Source organism: Rhinoderma darwinii, chromosome 12 (assembly GCF_050947455.1).
Source record: "Rhinoderma darwinii isolate aRhiDar2 chromosome 12, aRhiDar2.hap1, whole genome shotgun sequence".
NCBI lineage: Eukaryota > Metazoa > Chordata > Amphibia > Anura > Rhinodermatidae > Rhinoderma > Rhinoderma darwinii.
The window spans coordinates 43819400-43843437 of NC_134698.1; the positions used below are offsets into that span (position 1 = coordinate 43819400).

Consider the following 24038-nt stretch of genomic DNA (forward strand, 5'->3'; position numbering starts at 1 on the left):
CGAAGCAAAGGAGCACCTAGTGGATTTTGAAGCATCTTTTTTATTAGGCACCATGTCCGGTTTGAAGAGGTCTTGTGGTGCCAAAACATTGGGAACCCCCCAAAAGTGACCCCAATTTGGAAACTAGACCCCTTGAGGAATCCATTGTAGTTTTCTTGGGGTGCATGCGGCTTTTTGATCAGTTTTTATTCTATTTTTAGGTGGCGTGGTGACTAAAAAACAGCAATTGTACGATTGTTTTTTTTTTCGTTTTTTTTTACAGCGTTCACCGTGCGCTATAAATGACATATTCACTTTATTCTGCGGGGCGATACGATTACGGCGATACCAGATGTTTATAGTTTTTTTTTTATGTCTTATGGCGTTTGCACAATAAAATACGTTTTGTAATAAATCACTCACTTTTGGTGTTACCTTATTCTAAGAGCCATAACGTTTTTATTTTTCAATCAATAAAGCCGTGCGAGGACTTATTTTTTGCGTAACGAACTGCAGTTTCGATCAGTACCATTTTTCGGTACATGCGACTTTTTGATCTCTTTTTATTCCATTTTTTGGGAGGTGAAGTGACCAAAGAATTGTGATTGTGGTTCGGTTTATTAATTATTTTTTTTACGGCGTTCACCGTGCGGGATAAATAATGAAATAATTTTGTAGTTCAGGCCGTTACGGACGCGGCGATACCAATTATGTATAGTTTATTTGTTTGTTTATATATTTTTATTAATAATAAAGGACTGATAAGGGAAAAGGGGGGATTTTTACTTTTAATACTTTTAAATCTTTTATTTTCTTATTTTTACACAACTTTTTTTAACTTTTTTTTTACTTTATTACTTTGTCCCACTAGGGAACTTGAGGGCAGGAGGCCCTGATCGCTATTCTAATACACTGCACTACATGCGTAGTGCAGTGTATTAGAACTGTCAGCTACTCACTGACAGCAAGCATAGTGGGTCCTGACGTTGTCAGGACCCACTAGGCTTCCGTCTATGGCATCGCCGGACGCCATTGTTTGGTGTCCGGTTGCCATAGTCACCATCGCCGGCCGCTATCGCGTAGCAGGCCGGCGATGGCAGCTTAACCCCTAAAAAGCCGCGATCTCTATAGAACGCGGCTTTTAAGGGGTTAATCAGCGGGGACACAGCGATCGGTCCCCGCTGTAGGAGCTGTGACAGCTGCTGAACAAGACAGCAGCGTCACAGCTCCTGTATGTGTCGGGAGGACGGCCGAAACGGCCGTTACTCCCGAGACGTACTATTACGGCATGGAGCGCGAACGATACAGCTGCCATGACGTAATAGTACGTCAAGGAGCGGGAAGGGGTTAAAGACAGTCACATGACGCACACTGCCCTGCTTCCTGTTTCAGGCATACATACTGCCCCACTTCCTGTTACCAGGATACGCACTGTCCCACTTCCTGTTACTGATACACACTGCTAGCTTCATGTTTCGGGGATACACACTGCCCCACTTCCTGTTTCAGGAATACACTGCACCACTTCCTGTTTACATGTCAAATAATGACAAAATATGCGCCAGCGCTAGTAAGTAATGCAAAATAGTATGCACAAATGAGTTGTCTCCCCTGATAAGGAGTCAAACTCATTGATACAACCCATATCAAGTGATAAATGCATATAAATAGAGAAGGAAGGGGAAGGAGTGGGGAGAAGAAGGGCAAGAAGCATAGAGATCAACTGATCTCTTGGATTGATTAATAGCATTTAAATATTAAAATGACCGGCTTAGAGAGGTATATTATCCTAACAGGGATGGGGTGAGCAGTCCCTCATTCAAGTGCACCCCATAGATTGAAAAAACTCATACAACCTATATGTGATAGGCTAGTGGATGGGAATGAAGGGAAAATAATACATCAAGTGTCGATTAGCAAACCGCATAGTTTGCCCTATTGTGCACTCCAGTTTTGCTAATCGACACTTGATGTATTATTTTCCCTTCATTCCCATCCACTAGCCTATCACATATAGGTTGTATGGGTTTGTTCAATTAATCTGGTGGTGTACATGAGGGCAAAATTGGAAGCAATAAAAGTCATCAAGAGGAATTTCTATTACTGATAAATGCATATATCCTTTCTTTAACCACTTGTGAACTTCCCATACACTATCTATCTATCTATCTATCTATCTATCTATCTATCTATCTATCTATCTATCTATCTATCTATCTATCTATCTATCTATCTATCTATCTATCTATCTATCTATCTATCTATCTATCTATCTATCAATCTTTCTCAAGCACTGCTTGAGAAAGGCCCATGCTGGGGTTGGAATGTCGCACTTGCACTTTGCCATATGGGTGAATAAAATATATAATTTTTTAAATTTGAGATGTGGAGTGCTGCGTGTCTTTTGGATGCCTAAATTGAGGGAGTCTTGAGGCCCACAAACCTTTTTAAAAGGATTTTCTTTTTTGGTGCTGCTCTTCTTTATATTTTTTTATCTATCTATCTATCTATCTATCTATCTATCTATCTATCTATCTATCTATCTATCTGAGAGATAGACAGACATGAGATAGACAGACATGAGATAGATATACATGAAATAGATAGACATGAAATAGATAGACAAGATATATAGGTATGAGATAGATAGATAGATAGATAGATAGATAGATAGATAGATAGATAGATAGATAGATAGATAGATAGATAGATAGATAGATAGATAGATAGATAGATAGATAGAGATACAGGTATGATAGATAGATAGATAGATAGATAGATAGATAGATAGATAGATAGATAGATAGATAGATAGATAGATAGATAGATAGATAGATAGATAGATAGATAGATAGATAGATAGATAGATAGATAGATAGATAGATAGACACAGACAGGCAGATAGATAATTAGAATATCTTTATCTAAATTGTGAGAAAAAAAATGTGTTATACAAATTAACATTATTATTATTTCTATCTACCTATCTCTTTATCTATATCTTTCATATCATATGTATAGATGTATTGTACATTTTTAGGCTGGGGCCACACGCCGACTTTGGCCGCGACACTGGTCGCATACACAAAGATCGCTCTGGAACCAGCTTTGCAAAATTTGCTCTCCAAAAGCCAGTTAGCTCACCATTCATTGTAAGCTCCGCCTTGCGCCCAGCGTGTATGACATGCACACATATTTGGTATCATTGAAGTTGGCAGAAGTTGACAAATATGTATTCAGGTGTGCTTAACCCAGTGGCATGCACCAGATGTCATAAAAGATCACCTGAATTCACATTTTTGGGGAAAAAATTACAGTTTTAATTTTTTCCATCAAAGTCAATGAATTGTCCGTAAAAAAATAGACAGCTAAAATCTCTTATATGTCGCTAAACGAATACCTTGAGGGGGTCTAATTTTCTAAAAATAGTTATTTTGGGGTGTTGACAGTGTTTTGGCACTTTACAATATCTGTAATGGTCGTATGGTGTCAGCAAAGCAGCTTTGGAAAATTTGTTCTCCAAAAGTCAGTTTGCGCAGCCTTCATTGTAAGCTCCGCCTTGTGCCCAGCGTGTAAGAAATACCCACACATTTAGTAACACTGAAGTCGGCAGAAGTTGCCAAATATGTATTTGGGTGTGTTTACCCAGTGGCATGCACCAGATGTAAAAAAAATCATCTTAAATCACATATTCACATTTTTTTTTAATTATTTCCATTTTTTCCTTTTACATTTTTTAAAAAGTAAAATATATCTATTATTTTTTTACACAGTATTGGAGCCCAAAATGTTCTAAAAAAACAAAACAAGACCAAATATATGTAGGTTGAAAGAGTATAGAATAACAATTTGCTTTAAAATTGGCACATGGCTAAAACTTGAAAATGGGTCAGGAAATGGGGTAAAGCCTCTGGTCAGGAAGTGGTTAAATAAACCCCCCCCCCCTCCCAAAAAAAATGTAAACATTTTTTAAATAAAAATATACTAAAACAACCATGTTAAGTGAAACTATATACATACATAAATATAATCATGAACAATAACTGAAATGAGGACAGTTTAGTATCCCAGCTCATGTGATATCTACCTACAAAATATAATAGATTAGTGGGATATATAATACATAAGAAAGGACAATAGATAGGTAACCATGTGTCATTAAAAAATATTAGGGGCCATAAGCCTTATTACGAAGAATAATGTGAATTAAAAATATATATATATTAAACAAAGTAAAAAATTCTGTTTCATCGGATATAGTACCCATGTGTTAAATCATGGAAAGATTGGGGGAAGAAGAGTCCTGTCCAGTACCAGCCAAGCCACCACATGCATAATTCAAAAGGAAATAGGTAAGAGCAAAATTTGTATTATTCAAAGCGTTCATTCATGACTCAATGTATATAGATACAATAGAGGCATCTCATATGGATTTGCCACGGTGCAAATTTAATCAATCAAGGTAAAATTTCAAAGATGAATCAATGAGAACATAGACCTATATAAATGCATAATAGATCAAATATATTCAGAATAAAAAAATACTGTACTAGAAATTTAGGTGAAGCATCAGGAAGATCATAATTATAATAGATCACATATAGTCAAAAATACCAATGACTCTTAGAAAAAAGTCCACACAGGTAATAGGCACTATCAAAAGGAGGAGGTAAGTTCTAAAGTCTTCTACAAGAAAGTGTCTCACATGTCTGAGAATTAAAGGAAGCCAAGGAATGCAATGTCCTTTAAATTAATTAAGACTAAAGACATCAAACGGAGGATGACAATTATCTGTAACTGTGCCCGGAGTATCCAAACCATGTAATAGGAGACAATATGGAAGAATGTGTCGGTATGCCATAGAGATGGTCCCAATATAAGAGGAAATTTCATCAATCAAGTAATGAGGATCATCCATTCACGAGGTTAAGAGACTGTTGAGGATCAGACTTCAGGTTAATAAAGATAAGAGTCAGAGATAAAGAGATATCCATCCATGATTCCATCAGGTGTATCCAAGCTATGCATCAACCCTAATAAAAACCGATGTATGGGATCAAATCTGTATGCAAGGATACATAATGGAGTTCCTGAGTTGTGTCACGAAGGGTCTGTGGGCCCACGGGCTATACCGCCTTGGCGGTAAGGCAGCTGGCCAACAGGGAGCAGAAGAATGTCTATAGGTCTATAGGTACCTGTGGCAGCTCAAACAGCAGCAGGGCAGGCTCGGCTGGGACTAGGTAGCAGGCGGACGTCAGGCGAGGTGGAGAAGGTCAGACGTGGATACAGCACAGCACGACTTTGGCACAGCTCAGTGCTAGACCAGGGATGTATGGTTTGCAAGGAACAGGAACTGGAAACAGGTGTAGGTACTAGGAAACACACTAGGAGGCCATCACATAGACAAACTAAGGAACACAAGAACGCTCAGGCATGGAACTTGGGGACTGGACCCCTCTTATAGTCCAGGGTTTTCACGGATCAAAGTTCATCAACGAGGTCCCGTGCACGCGCTGCCCCTTAAAGAGAGGGCATGAGCGTGCGCGCGCACCCTACGGGATCCGGCTGAGGTGATTGGACGCTGGTGTATCCTGAGGTGGAGGCTGGGGCTAACGCTTGCCGACTCGTGGCTGCGGCTGTCAAGGGGAGGTTGGAGCTGACAGCCCGCAGCCACGGACATTACAGTATCCCCCCTCTTCTTGGGACCAGAGCTAGAGAGAAACTCCTTCAGAAGAGTAGGGGCATTGAGATTCTCCTCTGGCTCCCAGGACCTCTCTTCAGGGCCAAACCCCCAACAATCCACCAAATAAAAAGTCTTTCCCCTCACTCTCTTGGTGTCCAAGATCGCCTTCAAATCAAAGATGTCCGAAGGGCCGCTGGAGGCAACCACAAAGCTGGGAGTCTTGGCATAGCGGTTCAGGATCACAGGTTTCAGGAGGGAGACATGGAAGGAGTTGGGAATCCTGAGGGTACGAGGCAGCCGAAGCTTGTAAGCGACAGGGTTGATCTGCTGCAGGACCTCGAATGGTCCTGGGGTAAAATTTACATGACGGCACCCTCAGTCGGATATTCCTGGACGACAGCCAGACCTTAGTGCCAGGAAGAAACCGAGGAGGCTCTCTTCTCCTTGTGTCAGCCTTCCGATTCATGCAGTCCACTGCCATTAGAATGGAGGATCGAGTCTGCTGCCAGATCTGCAAAAAGTCTCTAAACGTGGAGTCAGCTGTAGGTACCTCGGAAGTATCAGGCACCGGGAGAGGAATTTGTGGGTGCTGGCCGTAGACAATACAGAACAGTGTATTCCTAGTAGACTCGCTGGTGTGAGTATTGTAGGAGATCCCTGCCCACGGAAGCAGCTGCACCCAGTCATCATGCTGCTTGAAGATGAAGTGGCGTAGGTAGTTCTCCAAAATCTGGTTGATCCTCTCAACTTGACCATTAGACTGAGTATGGTAGGCAGAGGAAAAGTCCAACGTCACGCCAAGAAGTCCGCAGAGGGCTCTCCAGAACTTCGAGGTAAACTGAACCCCTGGATCAGACACAATATGCTGCGTCAAGCCATGCAGGCGGAAGATGTGTTGGATGAATAGCTTGGCCAACTGAGGAGCAGAAGGAAGACCGGTCAGAGGAATGAAGTGGGCCATCTTCGAAAATCGGTCCACCACCTCCCAGACAACACTGCATCCAGCGGAGAATGGCAGGTCCCCGATGAAGTCCATAGCTATTTGCTGCCAGGGAGCATTGGGCACAGGCAATTGCTGGAGCAGACCAGCAGGACTGGAGTGGGTGGCCTTGTTGGCTGCACATACAGCACAGGAAGAAACGAAGTCCACAATATCTTTGGGCAGAGTGGGCCACCAGAAATGACGAGCAATCAAATCCCGGGTCTTACGTAACCCCGCGTGACCTGCCAGTCTAGAGGAGTGACCCCAGCGGAGGATTCTTCCACGATCAGCGAGGCGCACAACAGTCCTCCCTGGAGGAATGTCCCCAATTTGCAGGGGATTGACCGAAACAACGCAGGATGGATCAATAATGTTCTGTGGACTCTCTATGGTGTCTTCTGTCTCGAAAGACCTGGACAAGGCATCGGCTCTCACATTCCTGTCGGCCGGGCGATAATGAAGCTCAAACTGAAACCTTGCAAAGAATAGTGACCACCTGGCCTGATGAGGGTTCAGCCGTTGGGCCGTCTGGAGGTAGGTCAGATTCTTGTGGTCCGTAAAAATCAAGATCGGATCAGCTGGCCCTCTAGTAGATGTCTCCACTCCTCCAGAGCCTAATACTGGCCACCCGGTATGCTAAGCAAGGAAGCTGTTCAGGCCCCACCCAGAGGCGTGGCCTGAAAGGCTTCCGTAGCCGACGGCAAGATGGCTCAGGATCTGAGCCGTCGTCATCAGCGGTCGATGTCAGCTGTATTCTACAGCTGACATCCACCTGTAATGGCAGGAACCGGAGCTAGCTCGGATCTTTGCCATTAACCCTTAGATGCAGTGATCGAAAGTTATCGCTACTTCTTAGAGGTTGCTAGCAGATCGACAGCCGTGCCATGCAATCAGGGCTGCCGACTGCTGCTATAGCAACAGGAGGCCTAACAATGGCCTCCTGCTCTGCCATTACGGAAGCCGACTAGGCCCCGCCGGGAGGCAAACCCTAATCGGCTTGCTGTCAGTGAATGACTGACAGATCTAATACATTGCACTACATAGGTAGTGCAATGTATTAGAAAAAAAACCGTTTAAACTATACCAGAATTTCTGCTTTTTGGTCACTTTGCCCTACAAATATTGGAATAAAAAGTGATCAAAAAGTTGCATGTATCCAAAAATGGTACCTATAAAAACTATAGGTCGTCTTGCAAAAAACAAGCCATCATAGAGCCCCATTGACGAAAAAATTAAAAAGTTATGGTTCTGACAACTTGGCAACAGGAAAAATACATTCTTTTTTACAAAAGTAATTTTATTTTGCAAAAAGTTCTAAAACATAAAAAAGCGCTATACATTAGGTATCGCCGGGATCGTACTGACCCACAAAGTAAAGTTAGAATGTAATTAATAATGCATGGTGAACGCTGTATAAAAAAAACTAAAAAACTATGCCACAATTGAAGTTTTTTGGTCACATGGCCTCTCAAAAAATAGGATAAAAAGTGATCAAAAGTCCCATGTACCCCAAAATGGTACCAATAAAAACTACAGCTCGTCCCGCAAAAAAACATCCCTTATACCACTACGTCTATCAAAAAATAAAATTAGTTAAAGCCCAATAAGTCAGTAAATAAAAAATATGCAGTTGTTCTGGCCCGAGGGGAACATTTCATCGGTTTCAAGAGGCACATTATCAAGGCACTAAAATTAGGGAACAAGGAAGGGGAGGGCCAAAACATATCTGCTGGAAGCGAGATTGTCCGTATTATACCAGGACAACACCTCCCAGCAAAATTCCCCAAACTACAAAGGTGCAGAGTGTGTAACAAAAGGGGGATAAGAAAGGATGCCATTTATTAGTGCGACACTGGCCTGTATAGAAAGGATTGCTTCACAGCGTAACAAATATCTATGGATTATTTAATTGTTTTTTTTACCCCATTATTATACCACCTGACTATGCCCCTGATGTACTTTGCCAAGCTTACATGTACCCCCACATTATAAACTGAAATACCAGTAATACTCCAAACAAAACTTCTACCAAGCAAAATCCATGCTCCAAAAGCCAAATGGCGATCCCTCCCCTCTGAATCATCGCCATACTGGGAGAACCCTTTTAACCATTTTTGGGGTGTGTGTCTCCAGTGGCACAAGCTGAGCACGACATATTTGCCACTGTAATAGCATATCTAGGGAAAAATTTACATTTTACTTTGCACCATCTGCAGCACAACATTTATGGAAAAGACCTGTGGAGTGAAAATGTTCACTACGCCCCTTAATAAATGCCTTAAGGGGTGCAGTTTTCAAAATGGGGTCAATTCTCAGGGGTTTCTTTTATTATTTCACATCAGAGCCTCTGCAATTGTGAACCAATACTTTGTAAATTGCAAAATCAGGCCTCAATTTCGCATGGTACGCTTTCACTACTGAGCCCTGTCAAATGTCCAGGCAAAAGATTAATTCCAGATGTACGGTGTTTTTAAAACCGGGAAACACAGCATAATAATTAGAGAGCTGTTTTGTTATGGTGGCACAAGCTGGGCACCACAAATTGGCATATCTATGGAAAAAAAAATCCCATTTTCCCTCTGCAACATCGAGTGAACACTAATTTCTGAAAAACACCTGCGGGGTTAACATGCTCACTACACCCCTAGGTGAATATCTTGAGGGGTGTAGTTTCCAAAATGGGGTCATTTCTGGGAGGTTTCCACTGTTTTGGTCCCACAGGGGCTTTGCAAATGCGACATATTGCCCAGAAACCAATCCAGCAAAATCTGCACTCCAAAAGCCAAATGCCGCTCCTTCCCTTCTGAGCCCTACTGTGTGCCCAAACAGCAGTTTATGACCACATGTGGCGTATTGCCGTACTCTGGAAAATTGCTTTACAAACATTGGGGTGCCTTTTTCCTTTTTTTGTTGAGAAAATTAAACATTTTGAGCCAAAGCTAGGTCTTATTGAAGAAAAAGGATTGTTTTTTTTTTCACTGCTCAATTCTAATAAATTCTGTGAAACACCTGTGTGGTCAAAATGATTACTGCACCCATAGATGAATTCCTCAAGGGGTGTAGTTTCCTAAATGGAGTCACTTTTTGGGCGTTTTCATTGTTTTGTCCCCTCAGGGGCTTTGCACATCTGACATGGCCTCCGCAAACCATTCCTGCTAAATTTGAGCTCCAAAAGCCAAATGGTGCTCTTTTCCTTCTAAGCCCTGCCGTGTGTCCACACAGCCGTTTATGACCACATGTGGGGCATTGTTTTACTTGGGAGAAATTGGTTTACAAATTTTACGATGCTTTTTCTCCTTCAGTCATTGTGGAAATGAGAAGAAATTAGCTAATCCTACATTTTCTTTGAAAAAAATTATATTTTCATTTTCACAGCCTACTTCCAATAATTTCTCCAAAAAACCTGTGCAATCAAAATGCTCACTATACCTCTAGATAATTTCCTCAATGTGTGTAGTTTCCAAAATGGGGTTGCTTGTGGGGGTATCTACTGTTTTGTCCCCTCAGGGACTTTTCAAAATGCGGCATAGCCTCCATAAACCATTCCTGCTAAATTTGAGCACCAAAAGCCAAATGGCGCTCTTTCCCTTCTTAGCCCTGTTATGTGTGCAAACAGCCGTTTATGACCACATATGGGGTATTTTTTTGCTTTACAAATGTTGGGGTGCTTTTTCTCCTTTAGTCCTTGTGGAAATGAGAAAAAATTAGCTTAACCTACATTTTCTTTGAAAAAAATGTAGATTATAATTTTCACGGCCTATTTCCAATAAGTTCTGCAATAAACCTGTGGTGTCAACGTGCTCAATAATCCCCTAGATAATTTATTTGAGGGGTGTAGTTTCTCAAATGGTGTCACTTTTGGGGGATTTCCACTGCTTTGGCCCCACAAGATCCCTTCAAACCTGACATGGTGCCTAAAATATATTCTAATAAAAAGAAGGACCCAAAATCGACTAGGTAAACCTTTGCTTCTGAGGCCGGTGATTCAGTCCATAAGCATGCTAGGGCCACATGTGAGATATTTCCTAAAACTGCAAAACCTGGGGAATAAATATTGAGTTGCATTCCTCTGGTAAAACATTTTGTGTTACAAAACAAATGGATTAAACATGAATTTCTGGAAAAAAAAAAAAATAAATTGCAATTTTCACCTCTACTTTGCTTTAATTCCTGTGAAACGTCTAAAAGGTTTAAAATTGATGCTAATCTAAAGTAGACATATGGGGAATGTTAATTAGAAACAATTTTGTGTGGTATAACTGCCTGTCTTACAAGCAGATACATTTAAATTTAGAAAAATGCTTATTTTTGCAATTTTTCACAAAATGTTGTTGTTTTTCACAATTAAATATTGAATGTATCGAGCAAATTTTGCTAGTAACATAAAGTCCAATGTGTCACGAGAAAGCAATCTCAGAATCGCTCGGATATGTAAAAGCATTCCGAAGTTATTACCACATAAACTGAAACATGTCAGATTTGAAAAATGAGGCTCTGTCTAAGAGATCCAGAGATTCTAAGATATCATGGAAAATCTTTGGATAATCGTGCCTCTATAGTAGGGTCTTCTTAGAGTGGTATCTATCTCTCAGTTACCTATAGCATAAAGTTTTTAGGTGTGTAATACATTTCATTAATATGAATTCCTTTTTATTTTTTCCTGGCGGTTAATAGAAATGGCAACTTTCTCCCCCAAAATGCTACTACATTTGATTTTCATTGTCAGGTAAACTGATAATGGCTTACTATGGTGGGTAAGCCATATCTTCCAATGCAGTGAGGTTGTCTCGTCAAATTTTCAATAACAATTATCTTCTGACGGCCATGATCAATGTGCTGCATGATTGCAAGAGGATAATCGGTGTTGGAGGGCACAGGGATGTATCACTCATTAAGAATAAGGGTCATCATTCTAATGCAAATAGTCAGAGTAATTTCTCTAGCATCAGGTTCATTCCTTTTTATCCACCTGAGGGGTCATACAGTCAGTGGCTTCCTCTGTGTTGCAGTCTATAGAACAGCTAGAGGCTGGTTTCCTCTAGATCAAAGCACTACATATGCTCGCACTTTGTAATCTTGTTTAGGATTAAGCTAATGTACATGTTTTTTTACAATATTGTAAATATATTTTGCTTTCATATGACTTTTAACCAAAACTGTTACTTTTTCCCATGTTATAAGTACTGGCATAACGCTAGGATATGCCATCATCTGTGGAAAACCTGAGGGAGCAAGAGGATCGCGAAATCCAGAAAAGAGGCAAAGGTCAAGATGTGAGTCAGAATGCAAAACGGAAACAACATAGTGGTAAGGAAATGTATTTTAATCCACAGGCAGTGGTCTATACCTGACATCATCAGGGCCAATCGCCTTGTAAACCCTCTGTGGCTTGGCACAGAGAGCCGTCAGACAGCATGTTAGACAGCAGCACTGGATCGGGCAGAGGAGAGTATCTTTGCAGGGATGTGGACCTCTCGGTCAGAGTTAATCAGCCCAGAATTTTGGACCTAAAAAGGACAAGGTGTTATAAAATGGACATTCATGTTAAATACTTTCATAACAATGATTCCTGTATCAACATTGCAAAGCTTCGAGGAGTTAAAACATGACAACCATTAATTCTTTACACTATATGGTTTCATGAATCTCTGCTGGTAATAGAAAAAAATGTGAATATTCTATTTAACATGCAGAATATTTCGCAGCAGAGTGCATTTTCCCCTTACCTAATCTAAACTTCTGAGGATTAAACTCTATTGTGGAACAACGAAGAAGTATTTAGGATGCTGTGTGAGCACTGGGTCGGTGGGATAAATGCTGAAGAGGGGCAGAATGTACAGCAGGAGCTTCTCCATCTCTCAAGGATTAATTTTGTCTTCTTAATTTGTGTTTGCTTCTGCCTACATCTCTCGCACAGCAGCAATGGAAGGTGTAGCAATAGTGGTGCACGAGAGGGAGGGAAATGCTGCTCTGCCTTTCGCTGAAAATTCATGTGTGCATTCATTCATAGCTCAGTACATTAAATGTTTGTTCCAGCACATTGCTGTTTTATGGTTGTGCTCTGCACTGCAATTAATATGCTTGATGCAAATTGAAAACCAAGACTCAATCCATCCCTCTCTTTACAGAGCATGAGATGCTGTTATTACTGCCAAGCAACAGGGGCATGAGGGCCATTCTTTAAACTTGAATGCTCATTAGCTTAAATCTACATGTGCAAATGAGTTTTGTGCTGACGTGAATCAGCGGTCTTATTACCCCCAGTGGTTAAATAGAGATTATAGGGTGTTGCCTTATATTTCTGCACTTACCTATCTATAGAAAAATCAATATGTAAAGATACATTAAAGAAACCTACATGAGTATTCCAACGCCACGCTACTAAGCAGGGGAACATGTTCCGCATTAGGCAAATATTTTTTAGGCATACATTTTCTGGCATGCAAAATCAATTCTATACACCTGTTATATGTCCATTAACCCTGGGCATAAAACAAAATATTATATTATAATATTAAACTATTATGGATGGTGTTAGTCATACCATCGCTAAATCAACAACATCTTACTATTATCATCAACATGAACATATTAACAAATATAAAGGAAAGACATTTGGTTTAGAAAACAAAGAGTCATTGTAAATGGTACTCAGGGCCGGCCTTGTAATAGATGGCGCCCTGTGCGAAATGATCTTTCGGCGCCCCACCCCATCATTAAAAAAATTACCCATAAAAAAATGATAATGCCCCTTTAGTGCCCCCATACAGTATAATAATAATATTTAATAATATAATATATTACAACCCCTTCAAGGACACAGTATTTTGTCCTCTAATTGCCACCTGTAGTACCCCTACACAGTATAATGTCCGCTTAGTGGCCCCCACACAGCATAGTGCCCCCTATAGATTTTGCCATACAGCCTCCCTGTAGACAATGCCATAATCCCCCACCTCCTCCGTGTAGATGGTGCCATACAGCCCCATCCCCACCTCTCCCTTGTAGACAGTGCCCCCAAACAAAAACAAAAATTGTACTCATCAAGGCCCCGTTCCGATGATGAAATGAGCTGCTCCACGACAGGATCTTGTAGCCTGGTACAAAGTTTCCCAACCTTTCCGGACTCGAGTCAGCACTGGAAAAATAAAATTTTCTGCCTCCTATTAATTTCAATTGGATGTCAGAAGCGGAAACCACTTGAAAACCATTAGCCCCCCACTCACAGTAAAATGACCATCAGCCCGCCACTCACAGTAAAATGACCATCAGCCCCCAACTCACAGTAAAATGACCCCCTGTAGGTAGCGCCACACAGCCCCTTGTAGGTAGCACCACACAGCCCCCTTGTAGGTAGTGCCACACAGCCACCTTGTAGGTAGCACCACACAAACCCCTTGTAGGTAGCGCCACACAGACCCCTTGTAGGTAGCGCCACATAGCCCCCTTGTAGATAGCGCCACACAGCCCCCTTGTAGATAGCGCCACACAGCCCCCTTGTAGATAGCGCCACACAGCCCCCTGGTAGGGAGCGCCACACAGCCCCCTGGTAGGGAGCGCCACACAGCCCCCTGGTAGGGAGTGCCACACAGCCCCGAGCCCCCTGGTTGGTAGTGCCACACAGCCCCCTGGTTGGTAGTGCCACACAGCCCCCTGGTTGGTAGTGCCACACAGCCCTCTTGTTGGTAGTGCCACACAGCCCACAGCCCCCTGGTTGGTAGTGCAACACAGACCACTGCCCCCTGGTTGGTAGTGCCACACAGCCCACAGCCCCCTGGTAGGTAGTGCCACAAAGCCAACAGCCCCTTTGTAGGTAGCTCCACACAGCCCCCTTGTAGATAGAAATCCCCCCCCCACTTCCTGTAGATAGCACCACTGTAGCTCCCGGAAGGAGCGGAATCCCCGTGTAGCCGGGGATTTGGCTCCAGGAGCGCTCCTTGTTGTCTCTGTCCATATATAGATAGTGATATCAGGGGAAACTCCTGCATCTGCAGCGGAATCCCCGTCGATTCCACTCCAGGAGAAGCTCCTGTCTTCTGTGTCCATTTATGGACAATGACGTCATTGGCTTCTCCTGGAGTGGAATCCCCGGTCACAGCATCTGCAATGCTGTGGACAGGGATTCCACTGCAGCTGCATGAGTTTCCCCTGATGTTACTATCCATATATGTGCAGAGACATCAAGGAGCGCTCCAGGAGCGGAATCCCCATCGGTGTTAGGCCCAATTCTTTTTAATCTCATTATTATAGACCTTGTGGTTGGGATTGATAGCAAGGTGTCAGTTTTTGCTGATGATACAAAACTTTGTAGTATAATTAAAACGCAGCTTGTCTTTAAAATATGACAGAAAGACATAGATAAGCAGGCAGCATGGGCAAAAACATGGCAGATTAAATATAACGTCGATATATGAAAAGTAATCCACCTAGGACGCGATAACAGTATCAATGAATATACATTAAATGGAATAAAACTGGGGATAACGGAACAGGAGAAGGACCCGGGTATTCTGGTTACAAATAGGAGAAGGAACCGGGTATTCTGGTTACAAATAAGCTAAGCAGCACTCAATGTCAAGCAGCAGCTGCAAAAGCAAACTGGATTTTAGGGTCTATAAAAAGAGAGATAAAAACCTGTGATTTAAATGTAATATTACCGCTCTATAAATCCCTTGTAAGGCCACATCTTGAATATGGAATTCAGTTTTGGGCTCCACATTGTAAAAAGGATATAGGAGAACTGGAGAGGGTTCAAAGGCAGGTGACTAGATTATTAAATGGGGTGGGAGGTGTCGCTTACAATGAAAGGCTAGAAAAATTTGGTTTGTTCAGAAAAAGACACTTTACAGATGATCTTATTAACATGTATAAATATATGTGCGGTCAAAACAAAGAACTTGCAAATAATCTATTCTATCCAAGGACTCTACAAAGGACCATGGGACATTCATTGCATGTGGAAGAAAGATGTTTCAGACATCAATATAGGAAAGGGTTCTTTACAGTTAGAGTAGTCAAACTATGGCATGCCCTACCCCAAGAGGTAGCAATGGCAGATACTATGTCCGCATTTAAAAAAAAAAGCTATTTGATTATTTACTGACAAATGGCATTGATTGGTTATAATTAATCATGCGATGAATGACGGGTAATTGATTGAGAAAGGTTGGACTTGATGGACCTGAGTTTTTTTTAAGTAACTATGTAACTATGGATGTAGCCATCTTTATCTTGATTCTGATAACTTGCTGCAGTGTGATATCACACAACAAAAGCCATTGAAAAGTCATTGAAAAAGTCAGAATAAAGGATCTTGCCACTGTGTATTTAATGCCTTAAAAGTCAAGATAAAGATGGCTACATATGTATGTAACATAACATATATACAATATATGAACTATGCAACATTTTTTATTGACCCCCTTCCCGACATTTGCCGTATGGGTACGCCATGGAAAGCTAGTGCTTCCCGCAATTTGCCGTATCCATACGCCAAATGCTTGGCACCCGCTATGAAGCTGAGCCGGTGCCATCATCACCGAATGTCAGCGGTATCTTACTGCTGACATCCGGCTGTAATGACAGGGACCGAAATTAGCTTCGATCCCCACCATTAACCCCTTCAATGCAGCGTTCAAACGCGATTGCTACATTTAAGGTGGTTTGCAGGTCATTGGAACCCCAGCAATGAAATTACCGGTGTTCCGGTGGCTGCAATGGCAACCGGAGGCCTAATACTGGCCTCCCAGTCTGCCTAGCATGGAAGCCGGTCAAGATCCGCCCGGCGGCGGATCCTGATCAGCTTCCATAGCCGCCGTCAATATGGCGCTGGCTCAGGAGCTGATCCGGCGTCATCAGCGGTGGAAGTCAGCTGTATGTTACAGCTGACATCCACGTGTAATGGTAGGAAACGGAGCTAGCTCCGATCCCTGCCATTAACCCCTTCGATGCAGCAATCGCTGCATCTTAGCGGTTGCTAGCAGATCGCCAGCCCTGACAGGCAATCAGGACTGGCGACTGCTGCTATGGCAACAAGAGACACAATGGCCTCCTGCTCTTCCATTACGGAAGCCGATTAGGCCCCCCCGGGAGGCGGAGCCTAATCGGCTTGCTGTCAGTGAATAACTGACAGATCTAATTCATTGCACTACGTAGGTAGTGCAATGTATTAGAAAAAAATAAATCTGACAGTTGGACCCTCAAGTCCCCTAGTGGGACTTGAGAAAAGGTGTAAAAAAAAGTATTAAAAAAGTGTGAAATAAAAGTGAAAAAAATAAAAGTTTGAAAACATAATAAAAGTTTCAAGTAATAAAATAAAACACAATCACCCTTTTTCTCTTATCAAGTCCTTTATTATTGAAAAAAAAAATAATGCATACGTATTTGGTATCGCCGCGACCGTAACGACCTGAGGTATCAAAATATTATATTATTGGGGGCTTGGCTTGGCTGTCGACTTGAATGGCCGCGTGAGTGAAGAGCTCCTACACCTTACAGCAAAACAAAGCGACTACTGCCTCACAAACGTCACATCTACTAACCTAGGTTGGTTACCTGGAAGGAGTGAAGTGTACAGCAGCCATGACGAGACGCCGGAAGATTACAGCGAGACCAGCAAAGCTCACAGACTTCTTCTCTCCCCGACTAGCAGAGGAGACGCAAGATGGAGGAGACACGTGCTCTCAGACCGGCTCCCTAACATCTGAACCGCCGCCACACTCACCGCCGCAGAACCTTGCAAAAGTGAGTACACAGAGGAGAAGTGCATCGGTCCCGACTCAAGCCTCCCCATTCCCCGACGCTGCAGAGGCTATGACTCACAGGGTTAATCCTGCTGTAAACCGCGCTCCCACGGGTCGGCGTGGACGCCATCAGGAGCAGGGCGCACAGCACACAGCATCCCCGTCGCCGCCATTACTGAGCTCCAGGAGCTCATCGCCACAAAAGCAGAGCCGTCCTCCTATGGCAGGTCCAACAATATCAGAAGGACATTATACGTCCCCTGGGGCATCTATCTCAGAGGGAAACATTTTAGAAGATATGCCATCTTCAACTAACGTTATAACAGAGCTAACAATGAAGACCATGCTTCAGGCTCTTAGTTCCTCAATACAGGCTGGATTTGCAAAAATGCTACATCCCCTGTCCACAGCCATACAAGATGTAGAGATTAGAGTCCAACATGCGGAATCTAAGTTCAGTGAATTTGTAACCTCACATAATGGGTTGACCGACGCACATTACGACTTAGAAACAGAAGTGTCTCAAATCAAGGCAAAAATGGCCGACTTAGAAGACAGATCTCGTAGAAACAATATCAAATTTAGAGGGATCCCTGAGGATGTCACTGCGCCTGATCTGCAGAAATACGCACAAGATTTCATCCAAAACATGCTACCTGGATGCAACCCAAGAGATCTAATTATAGATAGAATTCATAGACTTCCAAAACCAAAGCACCTTAAAGATGACGTGCCGCGTGACGTACTAGCACGTATACATTTTTTCCATGTGAAGGAACAACTGATGACATCCCTCAAAAGAAAAGATGCTATACCAATGCAATACAACAAACTATCCATATTTACGGATCTCTAAGCAGCGACTTTACAATTAAGAAGAGACCTGGCCCCAATCACAACCGCCTTGCGGGATAACAAGATCTTATACAGATGGGGATTCCCGGTTTGTCTACTCATTCATAGAAACAACTCTATGCACGTGATCCGAAATTTGCCAGAAGGAACACTCTTACTAAAGTCATGGGACATACCAGTCCATCAGCAACTTCAAAAATCCAATCACACCCCCCCAGCGGATTCGAGATGAATTGCAAAGGGGAGATCACCGAAAACACCGAAAGCATTAATAAGATAACATTGGGTCGATTCTTTATACTTCTCACATGAGATATTTGCTGGTCGTCGAAACGGAAGTACCTCCTTCGACAAAGTTACTTTTTCCTGAGGCTGAGCTATCACAGGTGTAGTTGCGGTCATCTTGACCTGATATCAAGCTGACTGTTCTTTCCCCCATGTTGATGGACAGCTGTATATGTCCATGGTTCGTGCTAGATTTATGTGGAATCTATTGTTTTTTGTTTATACTTTTCTTATATCTTTGTGCTAGCAGTAGATATATTAGTTGTGAATATGATCAGGAGAGATTTTATGAGATACTTATCTTGGTTACATATAACAAATGTGATGCTGTTTATTCCCTGCACATAGGGCCAATCACCACAATTTTATGTCCCTTCAATGACAATTAAAATAGCTTCACTCAATGTCAACGGCCTCAATAGCCCACATAAGAGAGCGCATATGTGGCAAGAATCTAAGTCTATGGCCTGCGACATTTTATGTGCCCAAGAAACACACATACTGCAGACAGATGCAAACCAAATTAACCATCATCAATTTCCTTATATATTTCAATCCCACTATACGTCTAAGTCGAGAGGAGTCTTAATAGCGGTAAAAAACTCAGTAGCTTTTCAAAAGCTCCAAGTATATACTGACCCAAACGGCAGATACATTATTTTAATCTGTATGATTAATAACATCACATACACAGTGGTAAATATTTATGCTCCCAACCGCCACCAAATTCGCTTTCTTCACAAAATACTCAGACTAATTAACAAATTTCGACAGGGAAAGGTACTAATATGTGGAGATTTCAATGCCATAGTCGATGCATCATTAGATACTAAGAATCCTACTCACCACCCCCAACCCCAGCTAGGTCCTTTAGTGACGAAACAAGAGTTGTATGATGTCTGGAGGGCTCAGCATAGTACAGAAAGGGATTACTCCTTCTACTCTCCAACTCATAATAGCTATTCCCGCATAGACCTATTCTTGGTGGATATGGAACTGCTCTATGCTACTAAAAATTCTTCTATAGAGAATATAAAATGGTCGGATCATGCGGCAATAACTTTGACTCTGGAAGAAAGCAATATATCTAACCCTACGTATCTGTGGAGATGCAATCCTTTTTTATTATCTCATACAGAACACAAACTGACTATTGCCAATGATCTCCGAGAATACTTTCAACAGAATGATAATTCCCAAATAAATGACTTCACCCTTTGGAATGCCCATAAAGCCTTTATCAGAGGTACCCTCATTCGATTAGGTCATATAGTTAAAAAACAGAAGATGGCTCTAATTTCCTCCCTTACGGCAGAAATATGTTCCCTGGAAACTCTGAATAAAATTAAGCAGACGCCACAAAATGCGGAAAAATTGTATACTCTCCGACAACGCCTAAGATGTAGCTTACTCTCAGAATATGAGAAGAATCTTAAAAAAAACAAAGCAAGATATTATTCGCAGAATAATAAGGCGGGAAAATTGTTAGCGAGTAGATTAAAAACACAACATCAGAAATCCAAGATCCCATTTTTACTAGATCCGCATACCCAAACAAAAATAACTCATCCTACAGACATTGCCAACCAATTTCGCACCTTTTATTCATCCTTATATAATCTGGGGCAAGATCCCTTTTCCCCTCATCCATCAAAAAAAGATATACAGGCCTTTCTACAAAAAATCGAGTTGCCTCAACTTTCAGAAGCCCAATTGATGAGTTTAAGTGCACCATTCCTAGAAACAGAGATTTCAACGGCGCTAAAAACTCTTCCCAATGGTAAGTCCCCTGGCCCAGACAGACTTACGAATGTATATTATAAATCCCTACAGGGTACACTACTACCTTATATGCGCAGATTTTTTCAAAAAGCAATGGACACAGGATCCATGCCAGCAGAGAATCAAGCTGCTTTAATAGTCACCATCCCAAAACCTGACAAACCTATGGATGCCCCTCAAAACTTTCGACCCATTTCCCTACTAAATGTGGACGTAAAAATATACGCAAAAATTCTGGACATGAGACTTGCCCCCATGCTACCCACGATAATAGGAGAAGATCAAGTGGGATTTGTAAAGGGCAGACAAGCCTCTGACAATACCCGTAGAGTATTAGGTATTCTACATAATATAGAACAATTGGAGACACCATCGGTTCTGTTGGCTTTAGACGCTGAAAAAGCGTTTGACCGCATACATTGGGAATATGCTTTTGCTACATTGGAAAAGATGGGATTTAGAGGAAATATAATCGAAGCTATTAAGGCACTATACTCAAACCCCTCAGCTAGGGTATATACTAATGGAGTTCTCTCTGACACGTTTCAAATTACTAATGGAACTAGACAAGGGTGCCCGCTATCCCCCCTAGTGTTCATATTATCTATGGAACCCCTAGCTCAAACCCTTCGAAAGCACACCAATATCCAGGGTATAAATATTGACAGTAGAACGCATACAATCTCACTTTACGTTGATGACATTATCCTCTCCTTAGCCTCCCCAGAGGACTCCCTAGAGGCTGTGCTAGAATGCATTCGGTCAGTTGGGCAGATTTCACTATATAAATTAAATACCCAGAAGTCTCAAATATTGCCGCTAAACATCTCGCCCTCTGTGTTACACTTCCTAAGACATAAATATCCATTCGACTGGAAAGAAAAAGGAATCACATATTTAGGCATCACTCTAACGCAATCTCATAAGGCTTTATACCGAGCTAATTATGAGCCTCTTCTACAAACATTGCAGGTTGAAATGACTAGATTACACAAATTTGAAGTATCCTGGATAGGCAGGATTGCCGCATTTAAAATGTTATTGTTACCTAAATTGCTGTATTTGTTTAGAACAGTCCCCATAGCGGTACCAAAATCTTTTTTTACAAATATCCAAAAGGCTATAATGAAATTTATTTGGGCCCATCGAAAACCTAGAGCTGCAGCACGGATTTTGATCAGGGATAAAAAACTAGGGGGACTGGGTGTACCAGATATATATGGCTATTATACTTCTACTCTGGTGGCGCTCTATCATCCTGGATGGATGAATAATATCACAAGACACTGGGTACATATAGAATCCTCTTATGTTTATCCTGCTAACCTAAAAGCTCTCATGTTTCTGGACTTCTGGCACATAGCCACGCCACCACACATATCCCCAATCACAAAAGCAGCCTTAAGAAGTTGGTCACACATACATGAACATTCCATTGATCATGTGCCTCTTCCGAATTCGCAGATACCAATAGAGGTACTAGAATTGGCTATTCCACACTTAAACTTAAATAGTTGGAAATCAAGGAACCTTACCCTATTGTCTCATTTATACTCTAACAATCAGTTGAACTCCTTTGAAAACTTGAGGCTCATATATCTTCTTCCCAGGGGTGATTTTTATAAATACTTACAGGTTAGACACTTTATAGCAACCTTAAAAAATCAACACCCTACATGCAATATGAAACTTTTCAACTTAATAATTAAACCAAATAAAATACTTAAGGGCATATACGGCACAATATCAGGGCACGCCGATTTCCGCAAAACCCACAACATCTTGACATGGGAACGGATGTTGGGGAAATCATTTGGAGAGGAGGAATGGAGGATGGCATATAAACAAATTCATAGTTCATTGCAATGTAGCTCACACCTAGAAACAGCTCTTAAAACCCACTTGCAATGGTACTATACCCCAGACAAACTACATAAAATGTTTCCAACAGTGCCAGAAACATGTTGGAGGGGATGCGGAACCAAAGGCACATTGCTACATGTGTTATGGGAATGTCAAAATATACACGAATATTGGAGAGAGGTAGTCGCGCTATTAGAATCCTTGTTTGAAATACGAATTTCTAAATCCCCTCAGCTAGCTTTACTGTTCTCACAGATAGAAGAAGTCCCTCCAAAATTCAGAACATTGATGTGCAAAATATTGGCGATGGCAAAATTGGTAGTGACCAGACACTGCAAGAGTGGTGATATACCCACACAGGCAGAACTCTTACTATTAATTAATTCATCCTTTGCATATGAAAGAATAATAGCATATGGTAATTTGAGTTTTACTAAATTCTCCAATATCTGGGATTGCTGGTCAACTAACCCCCTATGTCATCATACATAGCTCCTACATAACCTCAAACCGAATTGGTAACTAAATGATTAGCAACATATGTATACAATGTCTTTGATGCTAATAATACTGCTAGTGATGTTACGTTGTTATTTTGATGATTTGTTTACAGGTTTTACAGTTGTAAATATATAAAACAGTTTTGTTAACTAAGATACTAACACAATCACCTGTGTTATTGCTGTCATGCGACATATATATCTTGCATCTATTGTTTCCTTTTTTGTATGAAAAAACTTTTTGTATGGAAAAAATTTAATAAAAATCATTGAACAGAAAATATTATATTATTTATTGCAAGCGGTGAACAGGGTAAAAAAAAACCCATAAAAAACAATACCAGAGTTTCTGTTTTTTGGACACATTGCCCTACAAATATTGGAATAAAGTGATCAAAAAGTCGCACGTATCCAAAAATGGTACCTATAAAAACTATAGCTAGTCTCACAAAAAACAAGCCCTCATACAGCTCTGGCGACAAAAAAGTTAAAAAGTTATGGTTCTCACAACTTGGCAACAGAAAAAATACATTCTTTTTACAAAAGTAATTTTCTGTTTAACCTGATGTCCCAAAAAATAGGACAAAAGGTGATCAAAAAGTCGCATGTACCCCAAAATGGTACCAATAATAACCACAGCTCGTCCCGCAAAATAAAAGCCCTCATACCACTACAGCTGTAGGAAAGAAAAAAGAAAGCACGGCGCCACATAGTGCAAAATAAATGCTGGTAACAAATTGACATGTACAAGGCAGCGGAGGCAAATGCTCACCTTGTAAATTTGTGCAAACCACAGGCACAATACTGGTAAAAGGTTTAAACAGCTGCAGCCAGGTCCAGTCCGGTAAACCAAGAAGGTTACCGCAATTAATGAGAAGAAGTTAAAACAAACTAAAAATAATACACATGAAAAAAATCATGTGTAAGAGGACCTAAAGGGAGGCGCCTCTGTGGGTAAAAGATAATGATGATGACCAGTAGTTAGCGATGTATAAACTGGATTTAATAGTGATAAGCAGGCAACGCGTTTCAACGTTGGACTAACGTCTTCATCAGGCCAATAATAACAGAGCACAATGAGACCTCTATTTATAGAGGTTAAACATACAGACAAACACAGAAAAAAGGGCGCAAAAACCGTGAGGTCAAAACAGATTAAGATTTAAAAGGTTGTGTTATACAATGGATGTCGGTATCATGCATGCGAACGATAATTAATCACGGAGCAAGCACTAAAAAAGAGGATGGGAGTGTATTCAAGGGAATGTCAGGCAGATGGACATGGAAATATGGATGGAACATACCTAGTCCCACGTCATAGGATACTCCATGGATCTCGCCGTGGATTTTGACAGGCGGCTGCGTCG

At 41.5% G+C, this 24038-nt stretch overlaps 1 long non-coding RNA gene across 1 annotated transcript; it reads left to right on the plus strand.

The window, feature by feature from the left end:
- The first annotated feature begins 1485 nt into the window (after positions 1-1485).
- Positions 1486-12636, plus strand: LOC142664775 (uncharacterized). Its single transcript, XR_012851374.1, has 3 exons — positions 1486-1549; positions 4240-4331; positions 11826-12636. It is a non-coding gene; the product is annotated as an uncharacterized LOC142664775 (long non-coding RNA).
- The last annotated feature ends 11402 nt before the right edge of the window (positions 12637-24038 follow it).